The sequence below is a fragment of the Phascolarctos cinereus genome, unplaced genomic scaffold, assembly GCF_003287225.1.
Source record: "Phascolarctos cinereus isolate Bilbo 61053 unplaced genomic scaffold, phaCin_HiC Scaffold_726;HRSCAF=1367, whole genome shotgun sequence".
Taxonomy (NCBI): Eukaryota; Metazoa; Chordata; class Mammalia; order Diprotodontia; family Phascolarctidae; genus Phascolarctos; species Phascolarctos cinereus.
Genome location: NW_027556098.1, coordinates 207,779,339 through 207,799,104, shown reverse-complemented (window position 1 = coordinate 207,799,104; position 19,766 = coordinate 207,779,339).

The following is a 19,766-nucleotide window of genomic DNA, read 5'->3' as shown; positions in this document are numbered from 1 at the left end:
TATAGCACTTGATTTGCACACATATGAAGGAGAGACAAAGAAGGGAGAAAGTCCTAAAAGAAGGAAATAGATTACCTGTAGTATATTTAAGTAGGGGAAAAAATGATTTTGCTTTCCCACTACTTTTATTTGCACAGATTTATATATAAAGTTTCCTATTAGGGTATGATTATTCTTGAAAGACAGTTACCTCCTAAATTCCAGCAGAACAATATAATGCAATAAACAAGCCAATTAAAGTTAAGAATTATTAAGACTCTAGGGCTCTTTCAACCTCAAATTAGTTCACCATCTATGAAAATCCCTGTTGAAGAAATATTGGATCAGGCCATCTGGTCTCAGATAGTATGAAAGAAAAAAAAAACCTCAGTCTCTTCATTACTGTCTCTAAAGGGAAGAATTTCTTTCCCAAAAAAAGAGCTAAAACATTTCTGATGCTTAGATTAATCACTAAAAACCTCTGTGCTACAATTGTAGTTAATGTGGTGAATTTTTACTGTTCACTACAAATAAAGCCTAGTGTATGGTTTTGTGGCAGAAAAGTCATACTGTTCAAATGTTCTTGAGAATGCCTTAGCACCAAATAGCACAGCAGAGCTTTTCACCTCAACTTTCTCTCCTGGTATCATTGCCAGGCTTAGATGGGAGTAGGAGTAGTGATAGAAGCCAGGAGTTGGAGGTCTTCACCCAACAGCTGTTAACAGATCTGCTGCTATAGATTCTCCAGCTCCTTCCACACATCCCAGTGACCCTGACCCTCATGGGTGTGCTGATCCTCAGCGTGAGCAGCACTGAGCTATGCAAACAGAATTAATGATCTTAGAAGTCTTTATTTTTATCTGCTATTGCTTATTCTGGGCCTAGAATTTTTTTTTCTTTGAACTCACCTGGAAGGGCCTGCAAAATTCCCCAGTAAGCACTGAAGCTCTTTGCCAGTAGGTAGAGGGGGAAATTAAGCAGAGAAAAATGGAAGGATTCTGTCTGCTGTCTGTCCCAGTAATGAATATTCTCCCAGTAGTCCTGTGAATTTGAGTTTAAATACTAAGATGAAGACACTATTTTGTGATACATTCTTACTATTGGGAAAATGAACAAAAATGCAAATAGGATGTATTTCTAGCCCATAATGGGCTCTTCTTCTTGTTCTTGTTCTTGTTCTTCTTGTTCTTCTTCTTTTTGTTTTGTTTTGTTTTGTTTAAGAGGTTGGGGGGATATTTATGTTTGCTTTATATAAGGTTTCCCAATGTGCCTGGTTGGAGTAAACTGGAGAACACTTAAGTAGCCTGGCAGTTTCTGGAGTGTGTGTCACTGTCAGGAAAGAAATAAGCATCAGAGAAGAATATTTCATTTTTAAGGAGACACCAAGACCTTGCTCCTTTTGATTCTCTGTACCTTGGATGTGGTTGGTTTCTTCTATCCTCTCTTACAGTTGGGATTGTGAGTCACCAAGCAGTGGGACAAGACCCTCGATCTAGCAAGACCTTGGCTGTGTAACCAGTCTGGCATCCAGCAGACTTTGTGGGTACTATTTATAACATCAAGAGGCAAGCACAAGGCTCCTTGAGAGTCACTTATCCCAGAGGATGGTTAGACAGCAAGCAAGGACTGAAAGCCAATGCCTGCAGAGGAAACGACAACTGGAAAGAGATCCTGGTCTGGGCTTGTGACTTTGCGGCATCTCAGGGGAAGGGAATAGGAGAAATAGATTTGCCATCACAGATAACTTATTGTGTTATCTGTTTTCTATTAAAATTTTATTTTCTGCTATGTTACAAGTCAGCATTTAAAAGTGTTATTTTTTTAAATTGTGTCTGACTTTCCATGATCCTATTTGGGGTTTTCTTGGCAAAGATATAGGAGTAGCTTTCCATTTCCAGGGAGGCAACAGGGTTAAGTGACTTGCCCAGAGTCACATAGCTATTAAGTGTCTGAGGCCAGATTTGAACTCAGGAAGATGAGTCTTCCTGACTCCAGACTAGGCAGTCTTCCTACTGCACCACCAAGCTGCCCCACTGTTTAAAGTGGAGAAGCACTATCTCCAAGCTATCTATTTGTGGGTCACTTTCCAGATTTTTAGGTGTGAATTCAAGCCAAGAGAAGCATGGTAACCCCCCCCCCCAAATTAACCTGGGTCCTTCATACCATAGAGGTAGATTCTGTTTTTGAAATTAAACAAGGCATTTAGCCTCCCTGGGACTCTTCATCTGTAAATTGAAAGGGTTTGACTAGATGGCCTCTGGAAGCTGGCACTTCCAGCTTTCCCTATGATTGGATCAGAATGTAAGCTCTAGGAGGGAAGAGACTATTGCTATACCTTTTCAAACCATATACAGTATTAAAAAAACACAAGAATAAGGGTAAATGAATTGTCTCCTTTCTATTTAGTACTGAAGGAATCACCAAAGATTTCTCTGGCAGCTAAAGAATCCATTGGGCCCTTCTCAGGGATAGACCCAGGACCCTGAAAATAAGCTTTTTTTTCCTCATTAAATTGTAAAACAGTAAGAAAATCACTAATTAGTTTTGATCAAGACCTTTCAGGTTTATAGAGTACTTTCCTCAAAAGCCTGTGTGATGGGGGTAGTACAAGGATATTATTATCTTCACTTAACAGATGAAGAAACTGAGGCTTAGACAAATATAATGGCAAGGTCATCCTGCTAGTGAGCAGTGGAATTGGGATTAAAACCCGGTTTTTCTAGCTCTAAGACCAGTGATTTTTTTTTTTATTACACCACATAGCTTCTCAATGAGACAAACTGTGATGCTCTACAGCTAACCTGGAGGGTGTGTTTATGCACATTTTATGTGTTTTTTTGTTTTGATTTAATTTTTTACAAATTTCCCCCCTCCTTCAGGTGGTTTATAAGCTGAAGCAGAGCAAAGGTTGGTTCTTAGAGAATTTGTTAGAGATGCCCCACTCACCCCCTCCAGTGGCACTGCATGAACTTTACAGGCATAGCATGCAAGCTGCTGTGGGTAACCTTGACAGTGTTGCCCCTCTCCAGGTCAACTTGGTTACAGCTTTCCTACAAAGCAGCCCTTTTCTTTTCCTGCTAAAGATCTCATGCAATGGACTTTGAATGTAGTGCTTTTATGCTAGAATCCTGCTACAGAAAAAGAGGTTCCAGGGAGCCTTTTACTCAAAGGACTTCCCTGCACAAGGACTGCCAAGTCAAGCTTTTTCTAAGGGTCCCCAAAGTAGCTTCAAAATAATGGCAATCCTTAAGCTACATAATTTTTTTTGAAAACCGTAGGCCAACTCCATTTTTAATTTTTCTGGATAACAGATTTTGTTTTTATTTCTCTTCTTCAAGGAATTTAGAATTAAGTCTTTGAATTTACCCCTTGGACACATTTACATTTTATGTCCAATTTCCTGATCCTTTTAATCAAGTCTTTACTAGAAAATGTCTTTTGGGGGATTACGGTACTTATTCCTGTTTGCCTGACAAATATATAGCATAAAATATTCATCACTTAAATGTAATTAAAATATAGATTCCCTGAAACATCATTATAATGATTAAAATTGCTCTGGCTTCAATTAAGGAACTTAGGGCAATGGGGGATTAGGAACATAATATAATGGACATTTGAGAGACTATATTTCTATAGGTTTTTAATCATTAAAGCTCTTAAGATTTTAAGATGAATGTATTTTGGAGTAGGGGGTATATATCTGTCAGAAACAAGTAGTAGCAAAGCAAAAAAATGAAAATCATCACTGATAAGTACTCAGCCTTACAGAGAGATTGTTGTTATTCAGTCATATGTGACTCTTTGTGACCTTATTTGGGGTTTTCTTGGCAAAGATACTTAAGTGGTTTGCTATGTCCTTCTCATTTTAAAGATGAGGAAACTGAGGCAAACAGGGTTAAATGACTTGCCCAGGGTCACCCAGCTAGTAAGTGTGTGAGACCAGATTTGAACTCAAGAACATCAGCCTTTCAGAGTCCAGGGCCAGTACTCTTATCTGCTGCACCGCCTAACTGCCAAAATAAACTCTAGGTGCCTGAGAAAAAGTGTTAACCAGCATTGCCTATGGAAGGTCAAATGGCAACTGTGAGAATTTTACCAATTCTGCTGATCATAGGATCAGAGGTTTAAAACTGAAAGGAAAGGCAGAGGTCATCTACCTGACATGATGTGGTGCAGTGAAAAGAGTCGCTTTATATCTCAGTCAGTTAATAAACATTTATTAAGCACTTATCTGTGCCAGGTATTGTGCTAAGCACTAGGAATATAAAGAAGGGCAAAAGAAAGTCCTGACCTCAAGGAACTTACTGTCTAAAAGGGGAAAGTAGGGGGAAGAGGGCATGAAGAAGTCAAGAAAGGTGCAGCCAGGTGGGAAATGAAGCCATTCTGCAAAATTAGGGGGTTAACTTGGAATAATAGAACCCAAGCTGAAAGTAACATAGGGACCCTTTGGTCCAACCCCTTCATTTTACAGATGATGAAATGAAAATTCCTGCGTGCTAGGTCACATAGGTACCAAGTGGCAAAGTCAGCCTTTGCGCCTAGGTCTCCTGGCTTCATAGCCAACATTCTTTCTCCTACACCAAACAAGGATTCCTCTACAGAAGTACAGGAAAGGTGCTGTATTTTTTACTTTTCTTAAAATTCTTCCTTGCTTACAACACTATTTCTCTAAGTTCATTCTATTTTATAACCCTGGGAATTGTGAGACCATGTTAATTTGCATAATAGGAAGAGGTAGTCTAAAATGTGCCTTGGTGATAAAACCTAAATTATAGGTAAAATTTTCCAAATTAATTGGCACCATCATCATTCAGCTGACCTCCAAAGTGACTCCATATAAATTATATTGCAAAGTATAAATCGTTCAAACTTTGGCTGTCACATTTTCCATATAAACTAACAGCAGCTATAAACAGTGTGAACTCAAGCGTAAAGTACTTTCCCTATAGAGGCACTAAATGGGAAGTCTCTTATTATTTTCAGCTTTGTATACTACCATGGGCAGCCTCTCATCCCATTTTTAATTGCAGTATCAGTACATAAAGGGGCACCCAAGCTCAGTGGCCAACCAAATCATATCTTCAGTTCTGGATGCAGGCACTTCTATGTTTCTCTTTCAGCTTGACCTCAAATCAAGAAGGGCACACTTGTGAAATGACAGCAACACAGAAAACACTTGAGCTTTTCAAAGTTGCTGTTTGGTCTTCCATAAAGTTTTTCATCTGGAGACTACCTTGAGAGAGTATCTGGTTTAACTTTCGGCTTTCAGACTGAGGAATGATTCCATCCAACCCAGAACATTATTTACTTCTCTGAAGCTACAGGTTCATTCTGCAAAATCCTAAGAATAAGCTCTACCTTAATTTGAGCAGATCACTTTGATGTGGACTTTTGGCAGTAAATTCAAAATGTCAGCCCGGATTAATCCATCTCAAATTTCCATCATAAGACATATGGGTCTCTCATGAACTTTCTGAGCCAGGGAGAGAAGAACAGAAGGAGAGAGGGAAGAAGGATACTCACTATCCACACACACTGTACAGAAGCTTTGGAGGCTTAAAACCTAGTGTGGACTCCACACTCTCTCTCTCAATCCCTCCCCATCATATCCAATTTGTTGCCAGGCCTTGTAGTTTCTACCTTCTTGGCATCTCTCATATATGTTGCTTTCTCTCCTCTGATACTGCTACCACCCTGCTGCAGGTCCTCATCCCCTAATAACTGGGCTACTATTATAACCTACTGATTGGTCTTCCTGTCTCATTTTTCCCATTCTAGTTCATCTTTCACTTAGCAGTCAGTTATCTTCCTAAAGGGTAGGTTTGACCTCATTGCCACCCCACCCACATTCAATAAACCCCTGCTTCTTATTATCTCTAAGATCAAATAATAAATCCTTTGCTTGGATTTTAAAGTCTTTCAGATCCTGGCCATCTCCTACATTTCCAATCTTCCTATACTCATTCCCTTGCATTTACTCTACTGGCCACCTTGCTGTTTCTTGAACAAGATAACTACGTCTCCTGATTCCAAGCACTTTAACTGAATGTCTCCCATTCCTGGAATATTCTTCTTCCTCAATTCTTGTAGGCTCTCCTGATTTTCCTGGCTTCCTTCAAGTCTCATTTAAAATCCCATCTTCTACAAGAACCCTTTCTCTATCCCTCTTAATGCTAGTGCCTTCCCTCTGAGGTTATCCCCAGTTTATCCTGTATATATCTTGTTTGTACACAGTTTTTGCATGTTGTCTCCGCCATTAGACTGCAAGAAGGGCAAGGTTTGAATTTGCCCTTCTTCATATCCCCATTGATTATCACAGTCCCTAGAAAATAGTAGGCACCTAAAAAATGCTTATTGACTTGTATTGCTTAGCATAGTGGATGGAGAGCTGGATTTAGTGGAAAGAATTGATTTCAAATCCTACTTCAGACATTTACCAGCTGTGTGACTTGTGGAATTCATTTGACTCTAAGCCCTACCTCACAGTACTACTGTAGGGATCGAATTAAAGAATGTATACTACATAAAAAGCACTTTATAAACCTTAAAGTATTATACAAAAATGAGTTACCAGGACTATGATTGTTACTCAGATCTCCAAACTCCCATGCTAATAAACTGCTAATGGTATTGAATTTCCTAGACCAGCAAAGTTGAAATGAAAATTATGCCAATGGTATAAATCTAGGCTAAAAAATTCTAGAATAAAAATAAAGGCATCTCAATAGATGCAACATGTAAGCTTAGATTCTGAGATTTGAGGCAGACCTAGATTGTAGACAATTTGAGACACCTTTACTGGTATCTTGAAATGTGTCCCAAGTGTCTATCTACTGGGGAATGGCTGAACAAATTATGACATATAAACATAATGAAATACTATTGTGCTTTAAGATATGATGAAAGGGACGGTTTCAGAGAAATCTGGGGAGATGTTTATAAACCGAAGAAGAGTAAAGTGAGCTGAACCAGGAAAATGGCTTATACGATAACAACAACAACAACCTAAAGATGAACAATTTTAAAAGATACGAAAACTCCCCAAAACTAAGCGATTACTCCTGACTCCAGAGGCCTATAGAGGAAACTCACTACCTACTTTTTGACAAAGTAGTGACCATCACAGGGAGCAGAGTACAAGATACATATTTTTTTTTTTGGAAATGGCTACTGTGGGAATTTGTTTTTCTTGACTGTGAATATTTGTTAAAAAGGATTTTCTTTTTCTTTTATCATTAGGGAAGAAAGAATAGGAGGGAAGGAAAATAAATGCTTATTAATTGAAAAAAAATTCAAAAGAAAGGCACCCTGAAGCAATGCTCTCATTATATTAGTATTAAGCTTATCCTTAAAGGTGCTAATTTATATCTCTTAATCTAACAACTGAGAAAGACCCCATTGGGAAAAATTCTATACTCTTTCATTATCCTTAATTTTTAAAGAATAATCAGAAAAAAAGATCTACCCTGCAACTCATCGTAGTAGTCTACATAGAATCCCTCAAGTTGTAAGTATTTTCTGCTTGTGGACTCTTTTTTGTTTTGTATAAATCTTATAAAGAAGCAGAAAATGAATTTCATCATGCTAGTAAAGGACTGACACTGTGTCATTAGAGCCCCTGCCTCAGAAAGCCTGCTCAGGACTTGGAAAATGTTGCTGCCTAAGTAAAGCCACAGCTGGAAGGTGGAGTGCGGGTGAAGAGTAAGGAAATAGACGTATCCACATCAGAGGACCAAATGAGATTCGAATCCCAGCCTTGATCCTTATTGCCTGTGTGATCTTAAGAAAGTGATTGAACAAGAGAGGTCCCATTTTTTTCAACTGTCCAATGAGAAGACTGGACTAGGCAATCTCTATTCTCTATTCCAACTCTGAATCCTATGCTTCTGTATTTAAGTAATAGATAGCTAGACTGATAGATTGCTTGTTGTCTATCTTCCATTCTTTGTTTTGTTTTGTTTTTTGTTGGCTAGGCAATGGGGTTAAGTGACTTGCCCAGGGTCACACAGCTCGTAAGTGTCATGTGTCTGAGGTCGGATTTGAACTCAGGTCCTCCTGAATCCAGGGCCAATGCTCTATCCTCTGCGCCACCTAGCTGCCCCTCTGTCTTTCATTCTTGAAGAGGACCATGACAGCAGGAAGATGATGCCATGACTTGCAAATGAATTGGATTTAAGTGAAGGAGGGCTGTGTAAAGCCATCAGCCTCCCTTTCTCCTCTGGAGCCATCTGGGTCCAGTGGCAAGATATAGATCAAGATGACTTGAGATGGCCCCCACTAAATAGATAGTAGATAGATAGATAGATAGATAGATAGATAGATAGATAGATAGATAGATAGATAGACATGAGCCATCCTCAAGATCATAAATAACAGGAAAAGGAAGTACGCTGACCATGTATTTAGAAGGAAAGACAATGGATAGATGGCCCACTTGTTATACTGGTGCCTCTAGTAGTAAGTAGAACCAGTAGAAGGCCTCCTGTAGAAGGAATTTATCTTCTACTGTGTATTTATGAAAGGACATGGACAAGAATCAAGCAGGATAAGAAGGTGTGGAAAGGTTGTAATTTCCATGGGTGGGGGGAGCATTGTCATAGAGAGAATCTTGTACATCTACACAAATAAAAAGCTTCTAATATAGAGGATATGCCTTATACACCAATCATGATTTTTCATAAATAAAGTTCCTTTCTAGTTCCAGTAAAAGACTGTGTATCCAACAGATTAGAAAACATCCTAGGTTAGACAGAGCCAAGATGATGCAGTGATAGGAAGCAAATCTAGAAAATGCCACAAACTGAAGCCTGATAGGGAAATCCAGAAAAAAAAAAGTCACGTTGAGTAATTTCTTCATCTCAGCTCATTCTAGGGAGACAGACAGGGAGGTCTGCTGACACTGGGGATGGAGTGGGGCTGGAGTACTCTGCACCCAAAGCATTCCTGCACCCAGGGAGAGGCTGCACACCAGGGCAAGAGAAGGTCCCAGAATCATACAGGACATCACCAGACACATATCAATTCACTGCAATAGGTATAAGGATAAGCTGGCCACTTTGTTTCACACTACCTGGTTCCTGGTCACAGATCCAAGGTGAGGTGAGAAGGGGGCATCTCACCTAGTACAGGAGTATAGAAAGAGGCATTTCCAGGTAGGAAAGCCTTGGGACGGATACTGAGAAAGGAAGCAGTTTAAAAGTCAGCATCAGCAATGGTGTGATTAGACCCTAAGCTCAGAGTAGTGTCTCTCTTCCAGGAACTACTCCAGCCTCCAAGGATTAACCAAGTCAGGAATCCCAGACTAAAGAGGATCCTACAATTTTCCCACTTTGAACCAATAGAGATTTTAGGGGCAGAGTGTAGTAGTCCACTTTTGCACAGACTCAAACCCATGTCAGGAACTTGCAGAACTTATATCAGGCAGAACAGCAATTAGACTTTGCCCTGGATCAGACCACTTCAGGAACACTGAAAACTTGCAGGTTCCCAGCCTGTCCCTGAGATCTTGTAATAACACAACATTCAATATCCCAAGAAAGCAGAAACAGGACCAGTTCAGAACTTCTCTCCAGAAGTGCAGAAGAGCCCAGCTCTAGCAACAAGTCCAAAGTAAGGAAATAGACTGGAAGAATAGTCAGACAAACAAAAAGAACTCTACCATAATGAGCAGGGATGGTGGTGCAAGGATGTTCAAGAGACAAATTTAGAAGAGAATGACTCCAAAACATCTCCAAGCAAAGTCTCAGAGAAAAAGCTTGATCACAAATTCAACTAGGATTCCTAGAAAAGATGAAGCAAGAGTTTTTTTTAAATAAAAAAATTAATTGTTTTTTAATGAATGTAATGACAGCACTTGAGGGAAAAAATAAAAAAGAAATAAGAGCTTTGGAAAGGCCCAGTGGTTTCCTGACATGGCTTCCCTGGCTCTGAAGAAAAAAATTAGAAAAGGATTTAAGATGTTAACATAAAACATACAGAACCTCGCCCAAGCAACACATTCCCTGAAAGTTAGAATGGACCAAGTAGAAGCTAATGACTTAATGAAGCAATAAGAAACACTACAACAAAGTAAAAAGTTGGCCAAAGAAAATGTAAGGTATTGCATAGCAAAAACAATTGATCTGGAAAACAGATCAAAAAGAATTTTTTTAGAATCATTGGACTCTCTGAATGCCATAACAACAATAACAACAACAAAAGCTTAAACACCATATTTCAAAAAATATTAAAAGAAAATAGCTTAGATCCCTCAGAAGCAGAGGGCTAAGTGAAAATAGAATCTGCCAGTCACTTCCTGAATGAAATCTCAAAATGAAAACTTGCAGGAACATCATAGCCCAAATCCAGATCTTCCAGGTCAAAGAAATTATCGCAAGCAGCCAGAAACAAAACAAAACAAAACAAGAATTCAAGTACCAAAGAGCCACAGTCAGGATCACACACAGTTTAGTAGCTACTACTGTAAATTAGCACAGAGCTTAAAATATGATATTCCAGAATGTGAAAGAATATGAGTTTAAGCTAAGAACAACTTACTCAGCAAAAATGAATATAATTCTATGGAGGAAGAAAATTTTTTTCCCTCTTTTTTAATGAGAGGACTTCCAAGCATTCCTGATGAAAAGACCAGAGCTGTGGAGAAACTTTGAAGTTCAAACACAGGAGTGTTTGAGAAACCTAAAAAGGGAAACATAAATGAATGATAAACAAGGATAAACTGCTTATATTCAAATATTAAAAACTGATATTTGTCTCCCCTCCGAACACAATCATCATCAAGGTTGATAGAGGGAGTCCAATTAGATAAGGCCTGGGAGTAGTTTTGCTATGTTTTGACCATCTTAAGAGAAGAATAGAAAGAGGGAAAGAAGAATATACTGGGAGGAAGGGGTGAGGAAAAAAGGAAGGTTAGGGGATGTTACCTCACATAATTGTAGCACACAAAGTAGAAAATTATACAAATAAGGAGGGAGTAGGAGGCGTGCTGATCCTTGAACCTCACTCTATTCTGAACTGCTCAAAAGAAGAAAGAGTACACACACACACACACACACACACACACACACACACACACAGAGTTGGGTACAGAAATATACTTCATTCAACGGAGAAATAGGTGGAAAGGGGAGAAGGGCAAGGATTAGAAGGAGAGTAGATTAAGTGGAGGATTAGTTCTAAGCAAAACAAACTCTAAGGATTTACAAAAATATTTATACCTCTTTTTTGAGGTGTCAAAGAATGAGCATCCCCTAAACTGGGGAATGGATATACAGGTTATAATATATAAATGTGATGGAATACCGTTGTGCTATGCTCTTACCAGTATAAGAACCAGCCAGGATTGATGAAACAAGCCGCCTACCTCCTAGTATGGAAATAAAGGGCTCAGAATACAGAATGAGCTAATTTTTTTGGGGGGGGGAGGGCAGGACATAGGTAACATCCACGTGACAATGGGATAATGTGGACAATTGTTTTGATTGACTCTACATATTTATAATAGAAAAAAAAATGGGGCAGCTAGGTAGTGCAGCGGATAGAGCACTGGCCCTGGAGGCAATAACACTCACTAGCTGTGTGACCCCAGGAAAATCACTTAACCCCAATTTCCTCACCAAGAAAACAAAACAAAACAAAAAACACATTTATAATGGGTTTTGTTTTTCTTATATCCTCAAAGTGGGAGGGGAATTGGGGTACAAGTTTGATAGAATGGATCTTGGGTGATTAAAACAAAATTTTTTTAGAAAAGAAAATATTCCAGGGTGAGGAGTTCTTAAGTACTGGAGGAATTATAACAAATAGATACATCAGCTCCAAAGAGGGTAAGGGACTATAATTGATCATGCCAACTCCTCCTGGAGCCTGATTAAGGATCTCCAATGGAATGCTTTTGTTTTGTCATATCCGTTTTTGGACAGCTTTGTCAGCCCATGAATACCAGGTAGACACAAAAACCGACCCATGTAAGACATCTGGGTGGTGGACTTGGATAGAGTGGGTAGAGTGTTGGTTAGAGTGTTGGACTTGGAGTCGGGAAACCTGAGTTCAAATACTGACACTGATTACCTGTATGATTCTAGGATTAACTTCTCTCAGCCTTAGTTTCCTCATCTAGAAAACAGGTATTATGATAATAGCACCTACTTCACAGGGTGATTGTGAGGATTAAAGAAGACTATATATATAGTTGTCATTTCCAACTCTTTGTAACACCATTTGTGGCTTTCTTGGCAAAGATGCTTGAGTGGTTTGCCATTTCCTTCTCCAGTTCATTTTACAGATGAGGAAACTGAGGCAAAAGGGTTAAGTGACTTGACTAGGGTCATTCAGCTAATAAGTGTCTAAGGCCAGATTTGAACTCCAGGCCTAGGGCCCTATCCACTGAGCCATCAAGCTGTTTCAAGACATGAATGTAGATATAAATGCTAGCTATCAAGTTAACCTAAATAGAAAACAAAAGCGGTTGCTGTTGTTTTTTGTTGTTGTCCTTCATTTTTGAAGCAGACCAAGGACATCACTGGTGATGCCTTACCTTGCATATGAATTGGATTTAAGTGAGGCAGAGTTGCACAAAGTCATCAGCTTCACTCTCTCTTCCAGAGTCATGAAAGTTCAGTGGCTGGACAAGAGTCAAGAGGAGACCTTAGCATCTTTATTGTCTGACCAAGCTCTAACCGCTCCACAGCGCCTGCTTCTCCTAGAGCTACCACTGTAGTTGAAGCCCTTAATACCATTTCACCTGGACTACTGTAATAGCCTAACTGACCTCCTAGTCTTCAAGACCCCCCTCCACCAATCCACCCTCCACACAGCTTCCAAAATGCGTGTCCTAAAGTTTGAAAGATATGATTATGACAGGCCCCTGTTCAAACCCCCATTAATGTCTTCTCATTGCCTCTAGAGAATTTGCCCTTTTAGGTTCTCCACAACTGGATCCTAACCTTTTTACATATTAGCTGCTTTCATGATACTGTAAAGTGGACTACCGGCTATTTCCTGAAGGAAGAACAAATGAGGCAGGGGGCTCTTGATGACATGAATTTATTGCCTGGGCTTCACATGGACAATAGATGAGATACTGTTTAAAAGCAAGCATGATGCCAGGTTGCCTGATGAGGCATACAGAGCACAGCATGTGGGCACTGAGAACTACTCCTTTTCTGAAACAGTGGGCCTTAGACACAACCTTACAAATGCCCTCCTGTTTTTGGACCACACAAGTTAGGGAGTGGGATTAAATTGGATAAAATATATAAAGTGACTTAAAAATATCTTAAAGTAGATCCTCAGCAAAGAAACAAGGATTGTCTGGCTAGGGAAAATGTCAAAGTGTCTTTCCAAGTTCAATAGAAATTCCGTTTTAACTGTTAAAATTGAGAAATTGTTTATCTTCACCCTCTATATAGGAGGCTGTTTTTTTCATGTTATATTTCAGGATATATAGTTTAACTCATGATAATATAATGTGCTTTTTGTAATGGAATTCTAGTTTATATTAAGGATTATGATACAGGGATGGTAACTGGTTTCCATGTAGTTACATTTATCAAGAAATGCCTTCCCAATACACTATTACTTTTTGTCTTTGTGTCCTCAGTGTCAAGAAGAGTGCCTGGTGTATAGTAGGTACTTAATAAATACTTGTCAGCTGATTGACTGAGTCATGTGTTAAGGGATGATGCTTGATGCTGAGGATACAGACTATTTTTTTTAATGACCCAGTTGGTTTTTTAAAATGACCTTAAGGAGCTAAGTATGCGATGGGATGAAATGGGAAAAGAGCCCAGGTGAGAAGATAAAATTATACACAAGTAAGGATGTCAGGTTGGTGTGACTGGGACACATTTTCATGAAGTAGAGGCTATTCCTAAACTGAACCTTGAAGGAAGAGGATTCTGAAAGGCAGAAATAGAAAGTTATTGTATTCTGGGTACTAGAAGGAGGAACTGAGAAGGCTAGTAGTCTGTATGAGTGTGTAGAAGTAGGAGGCAGTATGGCATAGTGAAAAAACCCAACGCTTTATTTGAAACTAGAGGATATGGGTTCAAATTCTGGCTTTGCCTCTGACTAACTTTACAACTTAAGGGACGTCAGTTTCTTCATCTGTTGTTGAAAAATGAGGAAATCAGAATAAATAACTTCTAAGGTCTCTCCCAATCCTAAATTTAGGATCCTGTGAGAAAAAAAGATGCCATTTCTGAGAAAGAATCACTCATTATCTCCTGCATTTTAATTATGGAGGCATCATTCCCAGGAGAAGTAGCATTCTGCTGTTCACACTGATCCAGAGACCCTGAACACCTTCAGACTACCTGACAAGTCCATCAGTGCCAGGTCTATCTACTGGGCCATATTTTTCAACTTGATTATTACTTGTGTTCCTGGACATTACCATCTGCATGAAGATGCTTTGTCACAAACACCTGACTCTGTCCATCTTATGGATCAATGAGAAAGGCAACATAATAGTAAATGGATGCTGGCCTCAGTACCAGGAAGATCTAGGTCCAAATCCCTCTAATGCACCATCCATGTAACTCTGGGCAAGTCACAGAACCTTTCAGTGCCCTGCAACTCTTTAAGGTACACATTATTATCTGTATTGGTAAAGGTAGTTTCTTTGTAAGAAGTTCCCTATTCTAATGCAATCACAGGTGTGGATAAAAAAAAAAAGTCACTCCAATAGTCCCTTACATAAACCATATTTTTCACAGCCATGAAGTTCAGCCAGAACTATGGGAGTTACTCAAGACTTTACATACACACGAATATCAGTGAATTTTGATGGCTAAACTATGAGATGACATCATGCCGTGGATCCAGTGGTATGACGACTGTATCTGGGAATGCCAAGGGTAAATAGAACAAACATTTATTAAGCACCTATTATGTGCCAAGCACTATGCTAAGCCCTTTACTCTCATCTTATCTGAGGCAAAGGATCCAGTGGGCCAGTTAGCAGGCTTGCTATGACTAGTCAACACTACTTCAGCCTGGATCCTGGGAAACAATGACATTAGACTTTATTTATCACTCATTTGGCCACATCTCAAGTGTGCAATATCATGTTAATAGTGGTAGACGCCTTGACCGAGATGACTCATTTCTTCTCAAGTGTTGGAACTCCCTCCTTCTGCAGCTGGGGCTACCTGTCCCAGAGGGAAAATAATTTGGATTCTATGACCTTCCCTCAGACAAAAACTCTGATCACATTTCCTAGTTCATCTCAGATTTCTGAACTACTCATGTATTCACAACCCTTCTATTTATTAAAAAATTCACTTTTCCATGGCTTGTCATTCCCAGTTTGATGAAAGACAGAGTTTACCAACCAAAGCTTAGAATATTTGTTTCTCCAGTGCCATACCCATTACCATCAGGTTTACTAATATAACTAGTTGTTCCATAAGGTGGTACAGTGGATAGAGTTTTGCTGGACCTTGAATTAGGAAGTCCTGAGTTCAAATCTTGCCTCAGAAATTTACTAACTATGTGACTTGAGCTAAGTCAATTTAACCTATATGCCTTAACTTACATTTATAAAATAAGGATAGGCCTAGCACTACTTTTTGAGGTGTTGTGGGAATAAAATGTGATAATGTTTTAAGGTCCTCTCCAAACCTTAAAGTGCTATATAAATGCTAGCTGTAAAATGCACCATTTTACATTAACTATGGTTTCTAACTTCATTTTCCTTCTTTATTCACTCCATATTCAACAGTTCCTGTAATCAGTAAATACCTGGGAGAACTAGGGGCTGCCCAGACTGATTTGTATCATATTCTCAGAACAGCCATAAGGGCATACAAATAGACAAGTGAACATTACCACACTCCTGGGAAATTATGTTGAGTCCTTTCCCTGGCACTCCATTGATGCCCTGACAGTCCTGTGGCCTACAGAGAGAAAAATGCCCTGTCTACTTCTTGTTCCATGAGTCTTGGTTATGAAGGACTACTTCAACCTCAGAATTCACCTTTTAAGTCCTTGTTTACCACTGCCAATGGTAGTTGTACAGGGTATCTTCTACTCTTAGACTTAAGAGCTACTTCTAATACCTACAGGGCTGGCAAAGGAGGAAGGCATGGGAGCAGGTGAGCAACGTACATTCCCTGGCCTTGGTAACTCCACCCTACCAAGCTGTGGATGGCTTCAAGGACCTTTCCTTGGGAAAGGGATGGTGCCCTAAGCCATGACTAGAAGACTAAGGAAGCAGGAGACAGTGAGGTCTGCCCAGGATAGAGGAGAGTATTGGTATCAGCAAAGGCAGCACTTACAGTACATAGCAGTGGGTCTATTGTCTTTGAAAGATGAGATGAACAATTTGGAACTTTGCTTTTAAAAAATGATAAAATGTCAATACTCTTTGACCAAGAGATCCCACTATTAGGCATCTACCCAAGTGAAATCAATGACAAAAAAGAAAGGGCCCACATACAAGAGAACACTCATGAAAGCACTTTTGTGATAGTAAAAAACTAGAAGTAATGCCCATCAGTTGTGGAATGACTAAAGAAACTATGGTATATATTTGAATGGAATGTTACTACACTATAGGAAATGATGAATGTAAAGAATTCAGAGAATATGGAAGATTTACATGATCCAGTGCAAAGTTAAGTAATTACAACATGCATGACTATAATGCTGTAATGGTAAGAAGAGCAAAAAAAGAATTTTAGGCTTACACAGTTATACATAAGTTATACAGGATTATATGGGGCAGTTAGGTGACAACAGTGGATAGAGTACCAGGCCTAGACTCAGGAAGATTCATCTTCCTGAATTCAAATCTGGCCTCAGACACTCACTAGTTCTATTAACTTGGGTTAGCCACTTACCCCCATTTACCTCAGTTTGCTCATCTGTAAAATGAGCTGGAGAAGGAAATGGCAAACCACTGCACTATCTTTGCCAAGAAAACCCCAACTGGGGTCACAAAATGACTGAAAAAAGTGACTAAACGACAAAGAAGACTAAAAGAGAACCTGATAACTGCCTTCAGTTATTGGAAATCATACGAGAGAGAGATTAGACTTCTTGCTTTGAACTTGGAAGGTAGAACTAGAAGAAAGAGGTAGAAATTGCAAAAGGGAGAAATGTAATCTTGGTGTAAGGAAATAATTTCCAATAGTTAGGGCAATCCAAAAATGAGAGGAGGTAATGGGTTTGTACCTCAAGGAAAGTATTCAGGGAAAGTTAAATGGATAATTGTTGTATCTCTTATAGAGTTGACTCCTGTTTGAGTATTGGTCAGACTCAGTGGCCTCTAGAGTACTTTTCCAACCTGTGATGCTATGCTTCAACAAAGCAGAAGCCTTTGGCATCACAGAATCTCAGAGTTCATGTAGTTTGGCCTGTACCTGAAAATGAATTTGTCCTGCATCACCCTTGTCAAGTGGTCATCTATCATTTCCTTGAAGACCTCCAATGAGGAAAAACCTTTCAAATTTGGTAGAACCCCATCAAATCTTGTGTTTCTCTAATAAAATGCTTGTTCTCCTTCAAACACTTCCAGTTTTTATACTGGAACTTTCAAACTCTAGTCTTCACATAAAAAGTTAAATACAAATTTTAAGATGACATTTCTTACGATATTGACAAAACTGAATACCCCCTTTGATGACCTCAAATCTATGTAACTCTTCTTGCCTATGTCTCAAAGACCTTAAAAATTAAAAAAAAAAAGATTTGACCAATTAAAGCTCTATCAGTTAAGTAATGGGTAGAAAAAAATGCTCTTACTGAAACAGAGTCTCTATTGGTATAGAAGCTTATTTGAGTTATAACTAGACAGCAGTTTAAAACAGTGAGTGTTGAGGGCAACATATGGGACAGGAATTCAAATGGATGGAAGTATGAAAATAGGGCAGGAAGCTAAAATAGATGTGCACTCAATTTCTTTAGTATAAATAGCATTGTCTGTAATCTTAGGTACATGATTCAGCAATTGCTAATGTAAATCATTTCCAGCAATACAAATGAGGAAAAAGCAGATCTATAGAATCAATCGAATTGAAGAGAAGAAGTTTAAAGAGGGGAAGAGTTGCAGAAAGACCCTAGGTAATCTCAACTTAGATTCGCTAATGTTGTTGTGGTTCATAAAAGGTCAACCTTTGCTCCCTTTCTTATAGTTTAAGAAATGGCCTGAAAGATGACTTGGAGATCATTTCTTCCAAGTCCCACATTTTTGAGATGAAGAGACCAAGGCTCCAAGAGGTTTATGTGATTTGTCCAAGGTTATGCAGCTAGCTAATGGTAGAAGTACCGCTAGAATTTAGTATGAAGTCTATACTAAAAATGAGGCTTGAAATGCATGGTTTGGCTGAACACCAAGAATAAACTTTGGGCCCACTCGCATCAGGTTAAGCCAAGAGATGCTGTTTAAGATAGATTTCCCACTGCATTCATTATGTGCTCATTACTAACAGGTTGGCCTACTTGTTGTGAGAGTCATAGCCTGGTGTTTGGGATTATGTGAGTATGAATACCTAGGTAAGTAGGTTAGCTGAAGGTGCCTGGAATTCCTTCCAATATTTTTATGTTTGCTTTGTGTTGCCCTAGCTGCTGAACATGGCGGGAAACTAGTATCTGAACATCTCACTTATCTGCTCCTCAATCTTCAAAGGTTCCCCCATTGCCTGTAGGATAAAATGTAACCCCCTCACGTAGGGGCAGTCACCCAATGGATAGAATACTGGGTCTGGAGTGAAAGGTCTGGATTCACATCTAGCCTCAGATACTTATTAGGTGTGTAATAAGGGGCAAATCACTTAAACTTAGTTTCCTCTTCTGAAAAATGGGGATGATTATAACACCTACCTCCCAGGGTTGTTGTGAGGATCAAATGAGATAATATTTGTAAAGTGCTTACCACAGTTGCTGAAACATAGTAGCTCTTAATAAACGCTTGTTTCCTTTCTTCCCTCCTCTTCCTTCTGTCTTTCCTTCTTTTCCTCCCTTCCTTGCTTCCTTCCTTCCTCTCTTCCTTCCTTCCTTCCTACCTCACTCCAACAGGAATTGAGCTTAGATCAATACCTTATACCACAATCCACAACACATACTAAATGGATACATATAATCTTGATATTAAAAATCATACTATAAAAAATTTAGGAGAGAAAAAAATCACATACCTCTCTCAGCTATAGGTAGGATATGTATTTTTAATCAAACAAGAGATAGAGGCAATTACAAGAGATAAAATGAATAACTGATTACTTGAAACTGAAAAGTTTCTGAAACAGACAACATTAATGCATCTAGGATAAGAAGGAAAGTGGCCAAATGGGAAAAAATGTGTGTCAAATTTCTGTGATAAGGGAATATATAAGCCATTATATAATTATATGAGCCATTCCCAATAGATAAATGGTCAAAAGATAAAAGAAGAACTGAAAAATAGTCTCAACCACATGAAAAAATCCTTTGAATCACTAACAATAAAAGAAATAAAAATCAAAACAACCCTAAGGATTTACCTCACACCTTTCAAATTCACAAAAAACATGGCCAAAATAAGTCAGTGATGTAGAAGTTGTTGAAGGATGGGCATGCTAATACATTGTTGGTGGAACTATGAAATGGTACAACCATTTTGGAAAGTAATTTGGAATTATATAAATAAAATGAAAAATAATTGTTCATGCCATCTGAACCAAAGATTTCATTATTAGGCTAATATTCCAAGCAAGCCATCAATAAAAAAAGTTCCTATATACTACAAAATATTTATAGCAGTACTGTTTGTGATAGCTAAGAATTGGAATGGTCTATAGGGT